We start from the raw sequence: 22,968 nt of genomic DNA, 5'->3' as shown, positions 1-22,968 counted from the left end.
ATACACTTCAAGAAAATAACTATGAAAAGTTTTATCAGCAGTTCTGTTTAAAACAAATTTCATCATATAATCGTGTGATAATTTTGATTGTCCAGCATGCCTCCATAACCCGATGACTGGTTGCGAGTCACCCCAGATTCAGCACTAGTAGTAGGTTGGGTTGATTTATTCCCTCTGATTTCCCATGTGTTGCGGCCTACAATGGTCTCTCTCTCTTGCATCCAGCCTCTTATGGCTCAATAACTGTTGTATGGATTGTCTCTTCCATATCCTGTGGAGCTATTTTCTTTTAAAACAAGATATATGTAACCTAAATATTACAGACTTTTACTACTTGTACAAAATACTTACTCCTCTTGTTATGTCAGAGATAGTCTTATCATATTTCAGACACTAACTGCTAATATGGTTTCAGGTCCCAATCTTGCATTCTATACCTAATAAATTCTAGCATAGTTCTTTCTATGAACAAAATAATACTGTACAGAAAGATTAACGTATTTCCCCATTATAACTAGTAATGATCACTAATTGATCCATGACATAGTCTGTTCTCACCTAATAAATAATATGGGCCCTGCCATGTGAATTATTAATCACTAACTTGACAAAGTGTCGGGTCTGCACCTTCCAGCTGACAACAAATAGCCACATAGACTGAATTGTTGAGCCAATGCTAATACAACCGATTCTCTGTTAAAAGAATTGAAATCCTAGTTACAAAAATAAATAAAACAAAATTCACTTCTTGTGGTAACGATGTCATTTGCTACCTAATAATTCATGAGAATAAACATCCTACAAACCTAATAATAATGAATTCTTAGAATACATGATTCACATCATTTAGGACAATAAATTTAATCAATTATCTTAAGATTCATATCAAAGAAATCTGTGAAATTCTTTGAATACGTAATTCATATAACATCAAAGACAAAAATTGAAGTCTTCAGATTCATGTCTATAAAAGTTGCCTTAAATGTACTTTGTGCTTTTGAGATTCGCTCACTTCCCACTTAGCAGAGTCGTCTCTTAACCTTTTGGTTCTGTGTCTCTCAAAGACTTCCATAAACATCCGCTTTGGACAATTTTTATGAGAAAAAGTACTCGCTACTTTCCATGGAGTCATGATCTCAAAACTAGACTGATGCCGTTATTTATGCGTACATCCTTCGTGCGAGTTGTCCTCAATTATTATTTTAGTCCCTGCAGCATTACTTTACCAGGAGTTGACTCATTTCAACCTAATTTCACCATCAGATTTTATCTGATGAGACCAGGAGTAACTGATTCTCGTTTTCCATACCATCCAGAGGATGCTTAAATTATTTCCCATGCTCCTAACGATGATTTCTGCATGGCAAGTTTGCTGAGGATTCCTGTATTTCCACCAAATGTAACTTAACCCTTTTTTATCAGTAAGACCGTTAATCATTCTGATTTCTTGAGTTCCACATCATTTACGGGAGTTATGGAACTTGATTGTCCATTGCCCTGGCGTTTATTTATAAAGCCTAAAATTACTAAGGACTGCTGAATTTTAGATATGGATTGGTCGCATTTCATATCGATAAGTTCTGGAATTATATTGTCAACGGTCCATGTTACCTTTGGAAAAGTTATAACCCACTGTTGCCCGTTTTCCTGACAACTGCTTCTGCACAACAATTTATGGACTTCATTTAAATTTGTCATTCTACCTTATACTGATGCGAGACTGAGTAAGTTCAATTTCCAGCACTCAACAACATCATTTACACCAGTTATGACTTCTAAAAATCCGTCGCCCCGATTTGAGTTTGTGATGAATAACATTTATAGGTTTCAAAAATCAGGTAGAAATCCAACAAACCTGGATTGTTGGATTTTAACCAGATCCATATTGCACCTTTATACCCAAGAATCTTTAAGTTGGATTTCCTGCATTTTTTGTCATAATTTAGAACTGTAATGGCCCCTAAAGACTCAGCTTCTCCCGTGGGTCGCTACGCAAGTTGGTCTGTTTAAAGCCCTATGGAGCAGACAAGTGAGTGATGCTCCTTTCAATGCACCTATTGCCATCAGCTCTTTGTCCTAACTTGTACATATTTCGCTTTGAAATTTAGTGTGTTTGGAATAATGAAATGTTACTTGCATTAATCCTAATGTAAGCAAATCAATAAATAAAAGGACATCAAACAACACTTAATAATGTATCATCATCAGGTTAGTTCTTTGCATCAACTTTATTTGCATTATGCATGGAGTACACAGTAAAAGACATGATTCTAACAGCACACAAGTCAGTCTTCACCCATATGACTCGATTTATTCTTGACCTAACATTTTTAAAGAATTTAGCTGTTCATGGTTCTTTTTGGAGAAACATATGCATATTTCCTTGAAATCGGTAAATGAAGCACAGTTACTGTCCAAAAAAGAAATGCATGGAACGTATTTTAGCAACAATAACTTTGCGCTTCAACCTGCCAATTGCCAAATCAACAGGTTTCTTTCTCTAGATAAAATGATCAGTATGCATGTACCGGTCTTTATGGCAAAATAAAATACAAAGGTTATTATCCAGAAATTATATGTGTAGCTATTATGCATCTTAACAATTGTGACTTTGACACTAGAACTGGCCCCAAAATCAATTAAATTTATACTCAAGCTAATGTGAAATAAGTACAAGAAGTTGCATTGAAATCTTTTCACTAAAACTTAAGTTATATCGCTGAATAAAAAATGTCAATATCAAAAATGACTTTACTGGCATTCATATGGCATTATTCTCTCCTTATCACTGAATTCTAGTAACAAGAACATGGTTTCACAATGTTTTACGAAACATCAGTGAAAGATTTTCAAAAAATGTTTATGAATAAATGAAAATGTCAATGGGTAAGAGCTGTATGGATGAAGACCAAAAATATATGGGTTATTATTAAAAAGCTAGTCAAATCTACTGTAAAAAATAACACTTAGAAGATAATGTAAGAAATAAATCTGAAGCGAAACTGGACCTTTTTCTCAATCAGGACCATGACCTCATAATCAATAGGTGGTTGTTTAGAGATCTTACCATGCACAGTGTTCTCATGCAAAATTTGCAACCTTTGTGATAAGTAAAATTATGGCCCTCCATCTTTCTTGTGATTTGAGGTAATAACTGACCTTGTAAAAAGGTGATTTTAAAATTGTCATAATGGATTTACTGTTCATAACATACAATCTTCAAACTACGAATATTGGACACTAATGACAGCAAACATTCTTTCAGATCTACCTTTTTGCATCTTAGTTAGCGATATGGCATTGTCGTGGGACATTTTAGGCTGATACACACATTAAAAAAAAAATTGATAGCAACCAGCCAAGTTGATGCCTAGATATATCTGCCACTGATGTTCAAGCCTTCAAGCCTGCAAGTCACTTTATTATTAGTATTCGGAAAATATTTAATTCAGAGATTTATTTCTTATTTAAAACGAGACACAAACTTTTTTCTTATTGTCTCGCACAAAGAAAATTTAGAATGCCTGCCACTGTGTGTGTGCATGTGTACACGCGCTCACGCATTTATGCATGCGTGTCTGTGTGCGTAATATCTCACAAATCGAAACTTGTAAAGACTTCAAATACTCGCAAAACTTTAAATTTCTGAGGGAAAAGTTTGCGGATTTATAAGTTAAATAACAGAATTTTGATTTATAACCTTTCTCCTGCGTTATCTGAGATATAGAATAATCCCCATGGGTTCTCCTGCATGTTGTAATAGCCGATTATGAAGGCAGAAGTAACAGCGGCTAAACTGTTAACGTGCCAGTTATGCAACCAAAAGGGTGCTGGTTCCAATCCTGCCTCCAATTCAGCAGGGACAATCTACAATGGTGCGTCCTTGAGCAAGCTACTTTATTCCAATGACCTCAATAATAAATAACCTGCTAGTATTGCTTACCATTAAAACACCAAACTAAACAATACCAGATTTGCTCTAAAACCTGTGAACAGAGCTGTGATCAAAGGACTACCAGTAAGTACATAATTCATATGCAACAAGACTGAGAAGATTTACAACTTCATGATGTATTTTCAGCTGCTACTTTTTCTCGGTGAAAGAAAACACTCTGAAAATCATGAATATGGAGATGAGCTGCCAATAAGCTATGTGTGCTATGCTCTCAGAAATGCCTAAAAAGATACAAGCAAAATGCAACATACGGATAACGGTAATGGTTTTAAATCTTTATTTCTCTAATTCTAATTAAAACAATAAAATTTACAACAAAAGTGACGTGAACAGGAAGCAAATGAAAACATCTCTGTGCTCTAGAGAATGAATGGTGGTCAGTGTGACAAGTCCATATATACTGTTCTTGGTTTAGAAACTGTTATCACCAGTGGCCAAATTAATTTTACCCGTTTCCATAAGCACAGCAGTTATGTAATCTGAAAATATAAAATCTTACTTTAAGTGCCACATATAATCAATTATAAGTCGAGTCCAACAGCAAATACCCTGATTTTTTGTCGTGTAATGCGCGAGATCAGCTTGTATTGTGTTATTTGCACTAATTAATCCTAATAACTGCACTGACCCAGATTTGCCATCATATTATGATGGCTGATCTAAATCTGGGTAGTTTGCAGTAGGACTCTACTTAGAAGCGGGTAATCTGTATCCAAGTAACACAGTAAACTAAGTTTAAAAAAACATACAAATAAAAAAGGATTTGTATGAAGTGAATTAACATGTTTGACGAAGCATGGGATATATAACAAATAAATGATGCAAAAAGTTATTCAGGGGATTTTCAGTTGTTCATTTTAAAGTGTTTTACTGTACTACATTTTGACAAAAACTTTTTAATGAGTGATCATTAAGTCTATTGATCGAAGTTAAGTTTGTGTTCTTCATTTATTTGAAATGTGAACTTTATGCAAAGTTTTATGTAATCCGGGATCAGCGCGTGGATTAATAAAAAATCTCACTTCATACATGGCAGAGGATAGGAAATGTCCCATCACAAACAATATCGTCACTAACTTCTTTACGTTTGTGTAAGAAAAGTATTATGTTTACTTTATATTGATCGATATTTTAAGAAATGTTAAACAATGAGAATCAGTTTACATATTATTTAACCATTTTTACATGCATTCTGTTCATATTAGCTAGAAAGAGCTAATTTTTAAATTTAGTTAAATTTACACAGACCGATTCTGTAATGGGCCGATTTTCTTAAGGACCTATTCCAGAATGTGCCAAGTATGCCGAGAACTCCAGTCACCGAAAAAACCTATGAGAATCATCTTGAAGCTGGTCTGCACTCTCTTCTTGTGTGTTATCTGTGGTACCATAAAAGTCACAGATATGACGCAGCCCGAACAACCGTCCATACTGATTAATTTGAGGCCACGACCCAGCTTCTGGGTCATGATGTGGAGTGACAAAGATGGACAGTTTATGGTTTCACCTCATTGCGAAGAGGTCTATCTTTCGGTACTCCGGTGTGAACAATCTGACCTCTTCTCGGCAATGAATCGGCATGGACACTGAGCCTGCTGAGAATGTGTCAGACTTGAACCATGATCATGAGATAGAAACACCTACCAGCAAAGAAAGTCACAGACTAGGATATACATGTCAGGTGCTTTGGTACCAGTTTGTGGAGGTGGGTCACCACCACCAAGCCAACATTATAAAAATTACCCTTACGAACTCTTATGCTCTTATGCAAAAGCAATCCCACCAGATATGAAAGTCATTAAATTAACTGTAGTGAAGTGGGACAGTTAATTGGCTCCCCAAAGAGCACAATCTGACAACTGACGACCGTAATTTACATTTTTCTCCAGAGGAATTCCTTCCACAAACTACTGTTAGACTCGTTACTAGTGCATAACCTATCCTATTCTAGTCTACAGTTTTTACTATCTTTGCTTCCACACATTTCCCACATGACCGAACAGCAATGGCATACACAAGTCATGACGAGTACCGGCATCTCGTATCACTGAATCTAGATTCCAAAAAGTAGTCTGGGCACAGGCCATGCAGTGATGCATGGTCATGTAAATCACAAATCATAATACATATTAGAGAACATCACTCATGAAATAATCTTCTCTGCCAAATTTGTTGGATAGTATAAAGCTTTAGAGCAATAAAAACAAAGTATGCAAAGGAAATGAGTTGTATTGTTTTTAAGCAACTTTTAATTAAGGAATGTTAACAGAAAGATTTCATCAACAGATGCATGTTCTAACCATTATGCATAATATAGAACATAATCATGAATGAATGCTGTGTCACGCTTAAGTAGAAACTTATTTGAGTAAATATGCACTATTATTTAAAGTATTCATTTTTATGTTTTGATTTTCATTTATCACCAGAAACCATATGTAGTTCAAAATAGTCACAAAAAGCGTTATCATGATTTATTTTTTATTTTCAGTGTTTATTTTATTTCCACTGCATTCCATTTTCCAATGCATGTTTCCACTGCATTCCATTTTCCACTGCAAATTTTACTTCCACCGCATTAAATTTTCCATTGCATAATTTTAGTTACACCCCTTTGTGTTGAAATGGCAACTGCTTGAGTAATTAGTGTGAGGGATGATGCAGAGGTGAGATGGCAGTGATCCGTAACGGTGAGAGTTTTAGACCACTCAGCCACTACTATAATGGCAGTCAATTGAGTAATTATCGTCAGATACAATGTACAGGTATATACGGTAAAAAGTTCACTTGTAACTGTAATGATCACTTTGAGCATTTTGCACCCTAAGACTGTCAATATTAACACTACTGCCTATTGCAGGGATTAATTTCCAATTTTACAAATGCATAAGCCTTTTCTTTCATTTCTAACATATAACTTAAACATTACCACTATTATGATAATAAAATGCAAGAATATTCTGCCATGACCAATCTATGCCATAAGAAACTGTAATGTGACTTGGAACATAAATGATGCCCAATCTTTTTGATTTAAATGTTCAGACTCTATTTTTCCCTGTGATAACCTGTGCCTTATTCTACAAATGTAGATTATAATAAACTTCCTTTTTTCCTATATGACTTATTATTGTGCATCAGTTTGTACTGTATTTATGTATACGTGTACCTATTTCTTTCTGTCCATCTTTATTTCCTTCAAATTCAGACATCAATCATGTAATTATTACTATCCAAGTTTATTTAACAAAAGATTACTATTATTAGAAGCATAAATTAATTTTAGTAACTGGAATAGACATCATGCCAACGATGCTGGAGGAGAAGAAATCCAGAAAATCTTAAAATACTTTTTCTTCCAATATAATTATCATGTTTAATATTTCAGATGTTTAGGTAGCTGAAAAATGAGCAGTAGATAATTTAAAACACATCTGTAACTAGACGAATAATTTTTTAATTAATTAAAGCATTTTGAAACTAACATCACGGACTTAAATGGGTGCTAAACAATACAAATTATTCTGTCAAACCAATTAATAATATTACAAAGTTGGGCCAATTCAAACTGCAATTAATTGCATAGAATATGATTTAGTATTTTGAAGACTCTGAAAGAAAAATGGAAATGGAAATTCACGTAGAACACGTTAGAGACCTCCTGCAAAAAATAAACCCTGGAGTGAAACTCAACCTTTGACTTGAAAGCCCATATGGAACGGTAAAAATTTTCCTGCTGAACAATTACTGTCATAAAAAATTTGTCCTGTACTTCTTTACTTATATCAGCTTATGAAAAAATATCCTAATAACTTTAATTTTAGTAGAGAAAAAAATAAATTGAGAAAAAAATGATACAATTCCAGAGGCAAAACATACAGCCAAACAGTTATATACATAAATTGTTCCTGCTGAACAATTACTGTCATAAAAAATTTGTCCTGTACTTCTTTAATTATATCAGCTTATGAAAAAGTATCCTAATAACTTTAATTTTAGTAGAGAAAAAATTAAGTTGAGGAAAAAAATGATACAATTCCAGAGGCAAAACATAGAGCCAAACAGTTATATGCATGTGGGTATTACACTATAGAAACCATCTGGATAAAGGTAATTAATACAAGGCATCATCAACAGTAATCAGAATAGTTTTTTGCATGCTGAATTAACAAGCCATTTTCAGCCATCAACAGAGTTGGGCCATTTTTCATAATGGACATTGCTTTCAGTCTGTACCCCCACCTTACTTGACACTGGTGATAATAGAGGTTATTTTTTAAATATAGTCTTTGTTAATGGACACAAGTGGTTTTTAGCCTGTCCACCCCACCCCCTTTCTTTTTTACATCAGTGACATGATTTTGCAGCAGGACTAAAAGGTCGTTTGTGATTTACTTACTGTATGTACCTAACATCACCAACAAGCGATTAGTCCTCTTTCTTCTTTGGCAAACTTATCCAAGACATTCTATACACAGCATAAGCAAAGCAAAAAGTTACAAACAGTCCTGTTGTCTTATAGAACAATTGATCTGATGGGAACTTCTTCCATACTAATATCCCATCTTGTATCTGGAAAAAAAAAGAGCAAGAGCTACTGTTTTTGATTACTTCTGTTATAAATAAGACTGCTCATCTATGTAACATCTGACAAACAGCCAAACACAAGAACAGTTTGTCAAGAAATCTGAGTGAGCTAGATATTACAAGAAAAGAACTTAATTCAAGATTTCTTCTTTTGCTAGTGTTCCAAAAATGCCAATAAAGCAGGTTCCAGTAGCTCTTACCTGGTCACAAATACCCATACCTTTTTCTTGTTTATTCAAAAAATTCAAACAATATCATTTATTTCCACAGCAGTAGTGTACAGATAGGAAAAAATGTACTCAAAAGTCAAAAATACATTCTACAGGAAATATCATTACTTGAGCATGAGTGTATGTGTGTGTGATTTGGATTTTTAACGTAGCGTTAAAAAAAATTCAGTCATATTGCTACGATGTCTGCAGTGTGACAGTTTATAGCAATGTCTAGCAGTGGGGCATCATGCCACAGACATGTAGCATGATGTCCCACCCAGTCACATTATCCTAACACCAGGCCAACCAGTCCTAACACTAACATCTTAATGCTGATTGCCAAACAAGGTAACTGTTAGTACCATTTTTGTAAGTTTCTGGTATGATTCGGCCGGAGATCGAACTCACAACCTCCGGCATTCGAGGAGGATGCTCTAACCCCTAGGCCACCGGAACGGTCTTGAGCATGAGGAATTCTAATTCCAGTACTAGTTCTTGACATAAGAAGATTCATTAGTGTTCACATCATGGATTTATTAATCTTATATATAAACACCCAGATTTTTCTTTCCATGTGTCACTGCTGCCAAACAAGAGGTCATGAGTTCAAAACTTGTGGCGGCAGTGACACATTCTAACCCTTGTTTTGTATTTTTATGTTTAAACTTTCTTGTAAACTCCCTCATCCCAATTTTTTAAAATTATTTTTTTAATACTTTTTTTTATTTCCCATCCTAGGATGGGCAATTAACCTAGTTTCTGTTAAAAAGCATTCACTTTATCAGTACTATATGCTTTAAATCAGCCATTGTCAAGTCAGATTGCTTCACTATTTTCTATAATTTCCTTGTCTGCTAAAATAACCATGTCCACTGTTCAGGACATGTTTATTTTAGTTGATAAGGAAATTTATAACAAGTGAATGATCTGAAATCAACAATGAATGATTCAAAGTATATAATGCAAGAAAAATGAAACTTTACAGCCAAAATTAATAAATCCATGACCCAAGTGACCCTGATCATTATCAGCCTCTCCTGTCTCAAGCCTTCTGTATTGGGATTTAAATTTCTCTCAAGTAAGTTTTTCTCAAGAATTTAATTTGGATTTTCTATTTTTTCTTGCTGTACACTACATGTAATATAGAAATAAATGCAGTAGCATATTTTCTAAAAATGTCATCATCTGTAAATTTTCTATCAATGATCCTGAAGCACATATTTTTGGTGTCCAAGCTAATCAAAACCAGTAAGACATTCTGTCAGCTAATGAAACTGATTGTTTTTTGCTTCATTGGTTGTTGTTGTTGTAAGGTTTCATGCCATTTTTCAGCACATGATAGGCTATACATGGCGGCCAGTAGTAATGGTGGAGGAAGAACCTGGGAAAACCCCAGGAAGAACCACTGACCCATGAGAAGTGACTGGTAAGTTTTCTCACATACCCACATTAGCCGAATCCAAGACTCGAACCCATGCAGACAGAGGTGAGAAGGCAGTGATCCGTAATGGAGAGCACTCTAGACCACTCAGAGCCCCTTATGCTTCATTGGTAATGAGCACACTATATCCAGTTAATATGGGATGGACTCAATTATTAAATCAATCATAATGACCTTTAATCTTTATTTTGTCTCTTTTATGTGCCCTATGTGTGCCATGGAGGAAACTTCCTTGCACCAGTGATGAAAAATATGAGTCATTGAGACATGGGTGCAGCCTAGAATGAACCCTGGTTTTGTACCATCAAATACATTTGATGGCATAATTATCATAAATTGTCCAATATTAAAAATTCATTATGCCAAGATGCTTTTTGTCAGATGCTAAAATTGTACAGTGCTACCTTTTTTAAAATAAAGTTCTATAAAATGTTCTTTTTTTAAGTAAGGGAAGCTAAATTTGGTGGTGGATTGGCATCACCTCAAAAAGTCTTAAAGCCCTTCAAACAATGGTGCTTACTTTCAAATTCTGTCTAGCATTTTTAAGCAATAGTCATTTCAAAGTTTTTCTTTTTTCCAGTAACATACTCCAGATCTGATGGTCAAATTTCATTTTTTGTATCAAATTGTCAGCATTCATTGGATGCTTTTATCAAATTTGATCCATTTCTGTTCTGCAGTGTTTAAGAAGAAAAGAGTTTTTTTTATTCATAGTTTAGTCATAGATGTCATATTTGATGACAGATTAGTATCATTTATTTTTTAATAAATCCTTTTTGCTTTCTGCCAAATTTTATCATATCTGATGAAATTTTTTGAAAAGTTGGTATTTGAAAAAAACATTTTTAGTATTGGTGGCTATATTTGATGACAGGTCAGCTTCAGAGTAGATGGAGAAGTCCTTGCTTACAAATTTCTATTTTCAGAAATGCATTTATATTTGATAATGGATCAACATGAAGGCTATAAATTTATTCCATTTACGTAATGGCAGTCTAAATTGATGGTGGATTTACAAATTTTTACAAATGTTAACTGTCTTCTAGCAAGGGTGGTTCCTTTCAATTTTGGCAAATTTTGTACAGTGGCGTACAATAAGACACTCAACAGTTATTAGAGTGGCCATATATTATGGCAGATCAGCATTGACTAAACAATTCTGAATATGTCTTTATGCCAGCATGCTTTTCGTAAAATTTGATCACATTTTGTTGAGCAGTTTTTTAGAGGTTTTTTTAATGGGTTTTCATTCTTGGCAACAGCTGCCAATTTTTATCTGATGGTAGATCAGCATCATTTGTCTTAAACCATATGACCTTCATTCTAGGTTACCTTCAGTCAAATGCTTTCAAATTCCTAAAAGTTGTTTTTGAGAAAAAGTCATTTTAAGATTTTCTTTTTTTTGTGATATATTGGATAACATGTCAGCATAAACTGAACAATTTAGAAAGGTTTTGATGCCATGATGTGCCCTATAAAATTTACAGTCAAACCCACATTAATGGTCACCTGATCTCAACAGTCATTGTCATTTATTTAAAAGCCATGTATTCACCCTTTACTCTTAGGTACTCTTTTCTACGCCTTTTCTTTGCCCCCCCCCCCCAATCTACACATAGCTATGCTTTTACCTTTGCCCTCTACTATGCATTTCTATGCTTTACACAGTGTATACTATGAATAGGTAATATATTCCAGTTAAATGTTAATTCACTGCATGGTAACCAAATGCAGACCAAAATTAATAAATCAACTTTACTAACATCCAGTTTTAATAATAATAATAATAACAATAATGAGGACTTTGTATAGCGCCTAATCTTTAGAAGTTCTAAGTGCTTTACAACATTAGACAACACCTATAACATAAAAAACACAAATATAATGATATCATTACAAAAATCAAACACCATGAAATTAAAAAACATTTAAAAAAATGTGAAAATATTTAAGGTAGGGAAGATTATTAGGTCTTTAAATTTGTTCTTGCAGTTGAAATGAGTTTTAAGAGCACTCTTGAATGGGATCACTGTGTCTTTGTGTCTAAGTTCAGTGGGCAATTCATTAATGATGTATATTAGACCATATGAATCTCAATTTAACCGACAAATGATATGTAGATGTCAGCCGATCATAATACCTCAATTTGATTTAACTATTATGGCCTTTTCAGTCATATAAGTTACTTATAAGTGTAATATTTTCCAAGTATGATGCTTAAGTTTAGATTAATAATATCAATTCATAATGCTATCATCTTATTTATGTTAAAAATCACATTTTTAGAAAGCACGCAAACATGGCAAGCCTTCTTCCATACATTGTTATATTTAATGGAGCTTTAACATGTTTGAAACACAAAATCAGCCATAACTGTGGGGCATATAAAATGAAAATACAAAATTAAGAATGTGTTGTCAATTTCTTCCATTCATTTCAATATGCAAAGTTTCAATCAAATCATATCACATATGATACTGGAAGTGAAATTTTGTATTAAAACATATCAACTTGTGTTTTGAAAGTATTTTTTCATCATGTAATGGTGACAAATAATAACTTGCAAAAATCTGGCAATGATAACAAATGCTAACTTGTGGTAGAAATGAATAGCTTACTGTGAGGCTCTTCCAGCAATGCAATGACGCTGCCTTACAGTTTATGGGGGTTTTATACTGGAAACCAGACTGAAACAATGTGAATCTCATATGGGAGGCATGGGTAACAGGGTCAGATTTTTCTATGGGAAGCAAAGGGTTAAATAATCACCTGCTTATTGTTTCCTAACCAAACACTGGCTGGTTACTAATTAAGTGTATCTACAACTATTTAAATCAAGCATTTGTTCTCCCAAGTGTAACACTGTTTAGGTAAAAAAAAAGTCATCTTATCTTAGAGTTTATATGTACCAATTACATGTATGTGGAAGTCAATCTGTCACTATAACTTTAAATTGGCCAATCTCTCCATTGTGATTTTAAGATATGAATCAAACCATACTACTGCTAAGAAAACTTATTGACGGGTATTGATGACCATAAATGTATTCATCAAGAAGATTAACTGGCTTTCAAGCACTCTTTTGTGTAAGTAGGAATATCATAGATATACTGTCAAAGGTTGTGATCTCTGAAATGTTGCAAGCTTGCCAACTCTATGACTACTAGAGCTATAAAAGAAATGGTAACACATTATATCGGTGTGGAAAAGTCTGCATAAATCTGTATGCATAAAATACATTGTGGTCTGAGAAAAAGAAACATTCATAATGTACTTACCAGTTCTTCATAAACCATCCATCCATAATTAAATTAATAATGCTAACAGCCATCCGATTATTAAGTAACTTTCTTAGATCAAAGAACACAGAATGGACCAGTATTACTGTCACAATTTCATCCAATATTGTGTTGGTTCAAAATTTTCAAAGAATGCCATGCCAAATTCTGCAAAAATATAGCACTGATGAAGAAAACTTGTGCACATTTGAAAGTAAATACAAGACAGGAAAAGGCATCACAGACTTTAAAACCATGTTGACCTGCCATTCACTCGAACAAAACATTTTATATTTGGCTCATGTCAGCTGCTTTTGAGATAGCTGAGGTCAGTGTTACCCACTAACTAAAAAATTGTTTGATTCATCACTTCACTAATCAATTTCAACTTCACAGAAACAATCTGTAGTATGTATTGTTATTACAAAACTGGATTAGGCAGATATATTCAACATGGGTTCTGTGGAACCCAGTGTCTTACAAGTGAACATGATAATGCAATCTGCTTATGCAGCTGAGACACGAAACTCAAGCATAAAAAAGAACAAGCCATAGTCATAAAGTTTCAATTGAATACAGTAATTACTATAGCACCCATGGTTCCCATACTTTTCTGAAGATAAATTTCCATGGTTTTTCCAGGATGAAATGAATTTTTTCAAGGTTCACATATGACCATTACTGAATGGAATTAAATATACATTTCAGATTATAAAATATGCATTTTCTAAATCTAAATATGTTTCTCTTTCAAGACTCTCCAAAACATCTAGGTCAGAAAAGATGTTCATATACAAAACCCAAAAATGTATCAAAACAATTAATATTCCTATAATTTGGCAAAATAAAATTTCTAAATTTACTTTGCTGACCTGCATTATGTTGCTTATGTGGAAACAATGTAACGAACAAATATTAGGTTTTTTCTTTTCAAACTTCTGATTACAAAGAACTCTAAAGCAATATATGCATGTTATAGGAATTAAACATTCCTATCACAGTATGAAAAACAACCAATATAATCAAAGTATTAAAATCTTATCTTGTAACATTTTCAAAAGGGTTGATTTATTTTCTGACAAAACACCTTCAAAATGATATATTTTTGTATAAACAAGGATTGAATTTTCTGCAAAATCAACTTGTCTTCTTGTAATTCAATAAACTAGTGCCCAAACCTGTATTGATACGGGGCTAGTATTGTTTTTTAATATATATACAAGGAATGATGATTTCCCATTTCTCCTGCATTCTATTTAAGATCTGAATTTATGTTTCAAGCTACATGTCACTGTGTAATAGTTTTGCACCAAAGTTCAGCTCAGAGATTCAAGATTTTGTTCAACAAATTTGTCTTAAAACAAATAGCAGTCCTGGATATTCCACCCCATTTTTCACATCTGGACATTTAGGATGGAGTGTGGGGTAAGCAACTGCATATGGAAAATATAGAATTTGCTGCCACCATGCAGTAGTGGTATATGACAGTCACTCAGCAGCTGGTCTAGCAAATTTAAATGATGTTATAATGACTTCCACCTGCATGAAATCAATGGGAAAATGATTTATTTTCTAAGAAATGGCAAGTATCATAATCGTTTTATCTTTAATCCACTGACAAACCAGATAGAACTACAGCATAGATGAAACCTGACTCTGTACTCGCCATCTGCATTATAAGTCACATGATTTCACAAATAACTACATCGGAAGTCCAGCTCACGTGATAACCCCATTTTAAAAATTGAATTATATTAAATTAAAGTCAGATACCTTTTGTAAAAACCAGAAAAAAACATTATTCTCAATATACAGTATTTATTTCAAGAACAATGACAAGAAACCTGTTGCTGTTGCAGCAATCTGGCCAGTCAGCTTCATCAAGCAGAGAGCACATCAACATGGTAGTTGCAAGATACAACAAAACCCTAGTAGCTGTTCATGAAATAAAATATAGAGAATTTTTTGTTCTTTCATTTTTACATTTTTATTACAACCATTATACAACTGTTATTTTTTATGTTTTATTTTTTTTCTACAACATTTGAAAAAGTGGTTTGTATGATTTGTGTACTCATGCGATTAACAATGCAAATCCAAGTACCAGGTCAAATTTCATGAACGCCGTAGTTTTATCTGGTCTTTCAGTGGATTAAAGACAAAAGGATTTTAATGCTCTCAATTTCTGAGAAATAAATAATTTTCATATCAATTTCATGCTGATATTATTCAATTTAACAAAGAATTTAACAAAGGCCATCTGGTAAGGATCTAAGTTTTGCAGCCACCATGTTGGCCTCTTGTGATGTTAGACTGGTTTTCATACCTTCCAAGTAAGGAAAAATAATAACGATCTGTCTGTGGAAGAAAAGTCTACTAGACAAATCTAATTTACTGAGCATTTGGATTGACTCAACAAATATGTTTATGGCAAGCAACCAAACGATCCATACCACAACCTCCAAATATTCTGGTCAGAACTCGATAAATTTAACCCAGGATCAGTTTAGTTATGACTCAATTACATCCTTGTTTCAGGTGTCAAGTGGTAGCAGAAAATGCCAGAGTTTTCCCCAACTTACATCAGTAAATGCAAAATTCAAGACCTTTTCACAGTCAGGAAAAACATTATCATTTCCCCCTACTTTTTCTCGATTTCCTGGTAGTATGGGAACCCTGAGCACCTTCTCTAGCCAAGGATTGCCAATCCACTTTGTTCCAGGTTGATCCTAGGCACGTGGTTAACCAAACTTGTAACAAATGCACTCCCTACAGAAGTGAAACCAACTGACCTATGAAACAGCTCAACAAAATTGTTAGGTATCTTAAAAAGATTCTGTCAAAGATAAAGGTTTATAAAAACTTTCAAAGGCTGCCACTTCTGCCAACATCACATGGTGTCTCAAGACAGGGGAATCTCATTCAGGAGATCATTTATCTTTGTAACATTCTTGTATATGCAATGAGCATCTGATCTCTCAAAACAGGTGAATTTTTTTAACAGCAAGGGTCTTTGAAGACAGCTTTTATATTAGTAATCTACCAAACATTTCAAAAGAATACAGAAAATAATGTAAATGATAGAATCTCAACACTGACACCACTGCTGTCTAAGTGACAGAAAAGTATGTCTCAAAATTCACATACAAGTTAGAAATAATTTACTGTCCCTTTTGATGGAGTAAATTTAAATACTTTGAAAACAATGAGTGCATTTGATACTGATACCTACACTATATAAGGTCTGATAAAACATTTGTCTCAAGTATCGTGGGTGTGTAGGGTGTATTCCAAGAGGCTGGTTACGCTTTGTAGTCTTATTGTCAAACCCTGGTGCTGAAGAACTACCAGACAAGGACATCAATCCCTATTTTAAAGAAGAAAAAAAGACAAAATATATATATATATATATACATATATATATATATATATATATATATATATATATATATATATATATATATATATAAAATATAGAAATAGGTAATTATTATCGACTAAAATCATATGGACAAGGGGAAGTTGGAGGATAGTAATGTTTATAACATTATCCCCACCCAAGAGTATCTTGAAGATACTGAAACTCTATCATACCAAAAAAATGTACAGGAGCTCACGATAAGACATTTTTTCATTATAGCTTCTGAGCATTGAAGTCATCTCTGATATTCTCAAGCAACAAGACTGTCAAATTATCCAGGTTGGCAGCCTGGATACTTTGATGTAACAGTTAGGACAAACTTGATGCCATTAAATGACATATGGTGGAAACCTCATGTTGGTATGACCATTCAAAAAAATTAGAGACAAAAGTTTAAATTGTATTCAATACAGTAGCCATACTGAGAGCAGATCTGTGCTTTTTATATTCAAGACCAACTAGACATGATCATAATTAGTCTTCTAGATAAAACCCTATGTCAATAAGACTTTCCAATTAGAATGAGTAGCAACAACCTGATTTTCAAAATAGCTGCCATGGTGGACACACTGGATATCAAATCAGCATTTTTTTTGTTTAGTACCAACTAGACATAAGAAATCTCCTATCAACAACATATGATAAGAAGCCTTCTGCTAAAAAACCACTGATATGACTTTCCATCTTAAAGGAATAATGATAAGGTTTTCGAGATGCATGCAGTGTTAGCCATATTGTATATCAAAATTATCAGCACAATTGTTACTCAGGTCCAACTAGACGACATAGAATACTGAATTTGTTCTGAGAAACCACATGCTAACATGAAGTTCAAGAGAAGTAGCAGTATCAAAATTTTCAAGATGTCCACTGTGGTGACAATAGTGAATATCTGGACAAAAATATTTTTTAAGACCAAGCAGACATTCTAGTGAAAACCACACACCAATCTGATTTTCCATTTAAAAGTAAAAGTGTTGACAAGATTTTATGATGGCTGTAATGGTGGACATACTGGACATCAAACTGGCAAAATTTTAATTTAGGACCAACTAGACAGCATTATAAAAAGTCATTTAGTGTATGTTTCACAATAAATCGGCCAATTAGTAAAGATTATGTGCACCAGCATTATTATAAAGCACCAGAATATACTTTCTGTTTCATAATATTCTTTTCTACAACAATGTATCATCCCACAAAAGTAAATATAATTTGTTATGCCATCTTAAAAAAGTCTTTATTCTGAACACTATACGTAGCCCATAATTGGCAAATTTTACAAGTAATGGGTCAGCATCTAAATTTTAGCATAATATGTAGGCATTATATGATACAATGTTTGCTTTTCATTGCATCTGAAGAAATTATTTATTTTTGAGATGAATAAAGGTTTTTTCAACATCAATTCTTATGTTAATTTACTTTCACATTTTGTGTTACTAAACATATCTTATGCAGCTTAAGTTTCTTTGATTTTCATACAAATGAGCAATTTTTGGGAAAAACATCTAAAACTGCTCAATAAAAATGCGATTAAAAAATATGTCATATCCGTTCCCATGATGTTTTCATTCAACAGGGTAACTAAAATTATACTAATCACTTTCTATTATACTTATGTACCTACTTCCTATTATACTTGTGTACCTACTATACATGAATAAGAAAAGAAATGAGTTTAAAAGATTAAAGTAAAATTGTTTATTAAAATGTTAATCCAAAGTTGAAATTCAGGCTGTTACCAAACACCAGATGGATGCCACTGATGCCAGTTCTGGCTGGCACACCAGCAGGTTGTAGGTCCACAAAAGCTACCTGTGTAAGTGGATGTAAGGTATGGTCTGCCTGGTCAGATCTATCATTGTGAAACATCATTGATCAGCAAGTGGATTTTGAGTAACTGCCACTGTATCTGGCAAGTCTAAGAATCATCATGGCAATGATAACAGTGTCCAAACATTTTCCTGTCTGTCAGTGAAATAACATGCATGCATGGTGGATTACAGCATTTATCAAATGTGTGGCACTATTCTGTACAGGCAACACTTGATTCATCCAACTGGTTTGTTCTTGAGGTTTTGGTTAAACAGACATTAATGCAAATCAAAAGTTAACTGTGCTCACCTTTTGAATGATGAAATATTTGTGTATGCACATATATAAGCTGCACACAAGTTACGGCACATTGTGCTGGTGATAGCAAATAGGGCATAAACTGAATGTTATTTCCTCATTATCAATGGTTTTAAAATTAAAGCATGTAAATTGAATTGTCATATAGTAAGCATCACCTGTATGATACAAGGGCATCATTTGTTATGAGTTGTGTAATTTTATTTACATTTTCAAATGCTTAAGTGAAAATTCACTGATCTTCAGATGCAAACATCATTCACAATGCTAAGCTGAAAGAACCATAAAAGAAATGCTGCTATTGTGTCAATAATATCTTATGTTGTTCCAGATCTGCAAGCTTAAAAATTATATTTAATCTGAAGCCACTATTTTAGGCAAATTCTTTCAAATGCAAATGCTCCATCCAATCAAATGTTTGTAGTTTGGAAAATTAAATTGCCAGTGGCAAGTGCAATGATAAATCGTTGCTATTTTGTGGACACAAAGCAGCCTAATGTACGTGATTGGTGTGATGCAGACTCATGCAAGAAAAAAGTCAACATTTATACTGGACACACCTTGCAGGTACAGCCATAAAAGCTACATTTAAAATACAGGGAGATGAAACCAGTGACAAAATTCTCTGAATAAAAAAAAATGTCATGTTTTTAGAGTACTGTTACATAGTTTACAATTTTTATCTTCTTTTTATTATATGCCAAACATTCCAAATAATGCAGTCTTTATATAAGTATCTACTAATTTTATTTTTTAAATTATTATTACTAAAATTAAAGACAGAAAGAAATATTAATATATGCATGTATAATCTAAGTAATGAAGCAATTTTGATGACTAAATAAATTTTATTGTTGAAATCATTGATGAATACAAACAAAAACAAACAAAACATTTTAAAATAATATTTGATATTTCTATCATAATTATGAAATTAACAATTTTTTTAAATAATAATAATAATAATCATAATCAAAATAATGTATATAAATTATAGTTTTTAGAATAATATTGATAATATTATCATTATTATTATTATTATTATTTATTAATTATTATTTACAATACACAATGCTTTAAAATGATATTCATATTGCAGACATCGAAAAGTAAAGCCAATTCTATTCCAACTGCATTATGGTGGAATGTTTGGCATGCATCAAGACAGGAGTTCCTCAGAAAGACTGACATTCTAAAGACCCAAAATTATTTCCAGGAATGAATTCAAGACACAACAATTTCTTACTTTTGAATGATAAGGGTTGAAATCATCTCTAAAATTCCTGTGATATCAAGATCTTCAAATAAGCTTCTGTGGTGGGTATACCAAATATCAGATTGGCACAATTTTCATTTAGAACCTTGGAATAGTAGCTGTTATGGTAGCCATAACAGATTAAAAAAAACTGATGCCATTTTCACTGAGGACTAACTAGATATCATAAGATATCTAATGGTGAAAACCCCATGTTGATAAAGCCATCCATTTTTGAAGAGTAGAGATAACAATATTTCATGAGGGACACCATGGTAGCCATACTGAGGCTCAATTTGCTTTATTTTCACTTAGAACCAAATAGACGCCATAAGAACTCTTGTGATGAAAACCCCACATCAAAATTAATTTCATTTAAAAGAAGCAATAAGAAGATTTTCATTACATTCTTAATGGTTGCCATATTGAATGTCAGATCAGCACCATTTTATTTTAGCACCTTGAAGTCTTTTTATGATGTCTTCTGGAGAAACTCCATAATAGTATGACTTTCTGTTAAGGAATATTTTCAATAACACGATGTTCAAGATATGGTGGCCATTCTCAAAATCAGATGTACACCATTTCCATTTAAGACCAAATAGAAGTCTTCTGGTAAAAGAAGGAACAGATAACTACTGTGATGGTCATACTAAAAGACAAATCGGCACCATTTAATTCACTACCAATTAGACATCATAAGAAGTCAGTCAGTTAAAATACCATGCTGATATGATTATTCATTCTGTAGTCAAGTTATTAAAGATGTATGTTCAGCACAAATTTCATTTATGACCAACATGACTTCATAAGATGTCTTCTAGTAAAAACTTCAAGTTGATATGACCACTCATTCAATAGGAACAGATGGCAGTCACATCGGAGAAGAGATTGGCATCATTTTCATTAAGGACCAACAAGACATCATATAAAGTCAATCAGTGAAAACTCCATCTTAATATGACCATCCAAGCAGAAGGTGTAGTTATAACAAGCTTTTCTTCATGGCCACCATGGCAGCCATACTGAACATCAACACAGCACTATTTTCATTCAGATCCAAGCACACATCATAAGAATTTGCTGGTGAAATCCCATGTTAATATGAATTTCAATTCTGAAGCATTAGCAATAAATACGTTTTTAAGATGGCTGCATTTGTGGACATACTGGATGTCACACAGGCATGAACCAGACATCATAAGAAATCATTCCTTGAAAACACCATGTTGATATGAATATCCACTTGATAGAAGTAGTAATCACAAGACTGAAGATGGCTACTGTATGGGTACATAAGACATCAAATCAGCAAATTTTCATTAAGGATCAACAAGACATCAAACTTGTGCTATCAAATGGATGGACAGATTACAGACAAGGGGCTAAAGACCAACCAACCCATAAGCTTTTCTGATCTATGACAAGATGAAAGGTCTGTACTCTATGTACATGGCTGTTATGATTCACAAAATTTTGTTAGTCTATATTATTTTAATTGTAGTCATCGGTGGTAAGTATCTTGCATAATGTATACAGTAAAACTGTACTTTCTTTATTATCTGTGCAAGAATCAGCATAAGGTTTTCACTGAGAGACTTCTTATAACGTCTAGTTGCTAGTAATAAACAAAAATGATGCCAATGATGTGTTGCTGATCATCATGTTAATTTGGCTGCTCCTAAAAATAGCAACGACTTTTCATTGCATATGCCCTTGACTATAATTACAAACTACAAAAGTTTACACTGATGGAGTTATGTATGCTTCTAAATTTGAAAGGTAGAATGGGGTTATAAAATTTTCTGCGATACTATCACTGTGCCAGGTAAATACGTTTGGAGTTTGACTGTGGTGTACGATTCATAAATCCGCTGAATTTAACTTGTGGTGGCTCCATGTCATTTAGAGGGGAAGTAACCCAAAAAGTGTATTCTGGTAAAAACCCGCTATCTGCTATAAATCGTATTTCTGAAATTGCATTTCATTCACTGCTAAAATCAGCTGAGCGCTCGTATTTTCAAGTTTTGATTCAATAATTGTTAATGATGTGTAGTATTTATTTCAGAAAACTGGATTGATATGCTTGATACGCCAACACATCCGTCGGCGTTACCTAGATGAAATTCGTGTTTTTTTGTTAATAAAAAATACCTCACACTGAATATTAAACATATTTTGAGATGTCCAATAATTTCCTAAAAATATGTTTTACCTTTGCAGTATTAGCCGCTGATCTCCTATAAAGGGCGTTAAAATTGATAAACATTCTTATATATTACGTATCTAGCCACAAAATGTTTCTTATATGCCATCCGGGTACTGCTGTCAAAAAAAAAACAAAAAAAAAAAACAGGGAAAGGCATGCTTGATTGGTCAGAAATGAGTAATGCAATACAGTGGTACGTCGTGTGACAATATAACCTTAACATGTGATGATATGGATCACCGACTAATATGGTCGCTGGAAAAGATAATGAACAGTACGTGTTTTATAGGCTCGTTTGCAGCTGGGCGGAGTTTTAGGTCTAACGTATAGGTCCGAATGCCATCAGCACCAAATAGTCAGCAATGGGTTAATTTGGTTTTTTTAGAACTTGATTATAGCCGCACTTTTAAATGGCGATTGTTCGCTTTTAGATACACGTCTCGATAAATAAATACGGCAAAATCAATGTTAAAG

At 33.4% G+C, this 22,968-nt stretch overlaps 1 long non-coding RNA gene across 1 annotated transcript; it reads right to left on the bottom strand.

Moving 5' to 3' along the window:
• Positions 1–4,226: 4,226 nt before the first annotated feature.
• Positions 4,227–22,636, bottom strand: LOC149805247 (uncharacterized). Its single transcript, XR_016414818.1, has 4 exons — positions 22,501–22,636; positions 16,706–16,840; positions 8,355–8,527; positions 4,227–4,434 (listed from the first exon to the last, which is right to left on the bottom strand). It is a non-coding gene; the product is annotated as an uncharacterized LOC149805247 (long non-coding RNA).
• Between the last annotated feature and the right edge of the window lie 332 nt (positions 22,637–22,968).

This window comes from Sinohyriopsis cumingii, chromosome 2 (assembly GCF_028554795.1).
Source record: "Sinohyriopsis cumingii isolate HCF-2022 chromosome 2, ASM2855479v2, whole genome shotgun sequence".
Lineage (NCBI taxonomy): Eukaryota > Metazoa > Mollusca > Bivalvia > Unionida > Unionidae > Sinohyriopsis > Sinohyriopsis cumingii.
The sequence above is the reverse complement of the archived record's forward strand: the minus strand, read 5'-3'. Positions and strand labels throughout refer to the sequence as shown.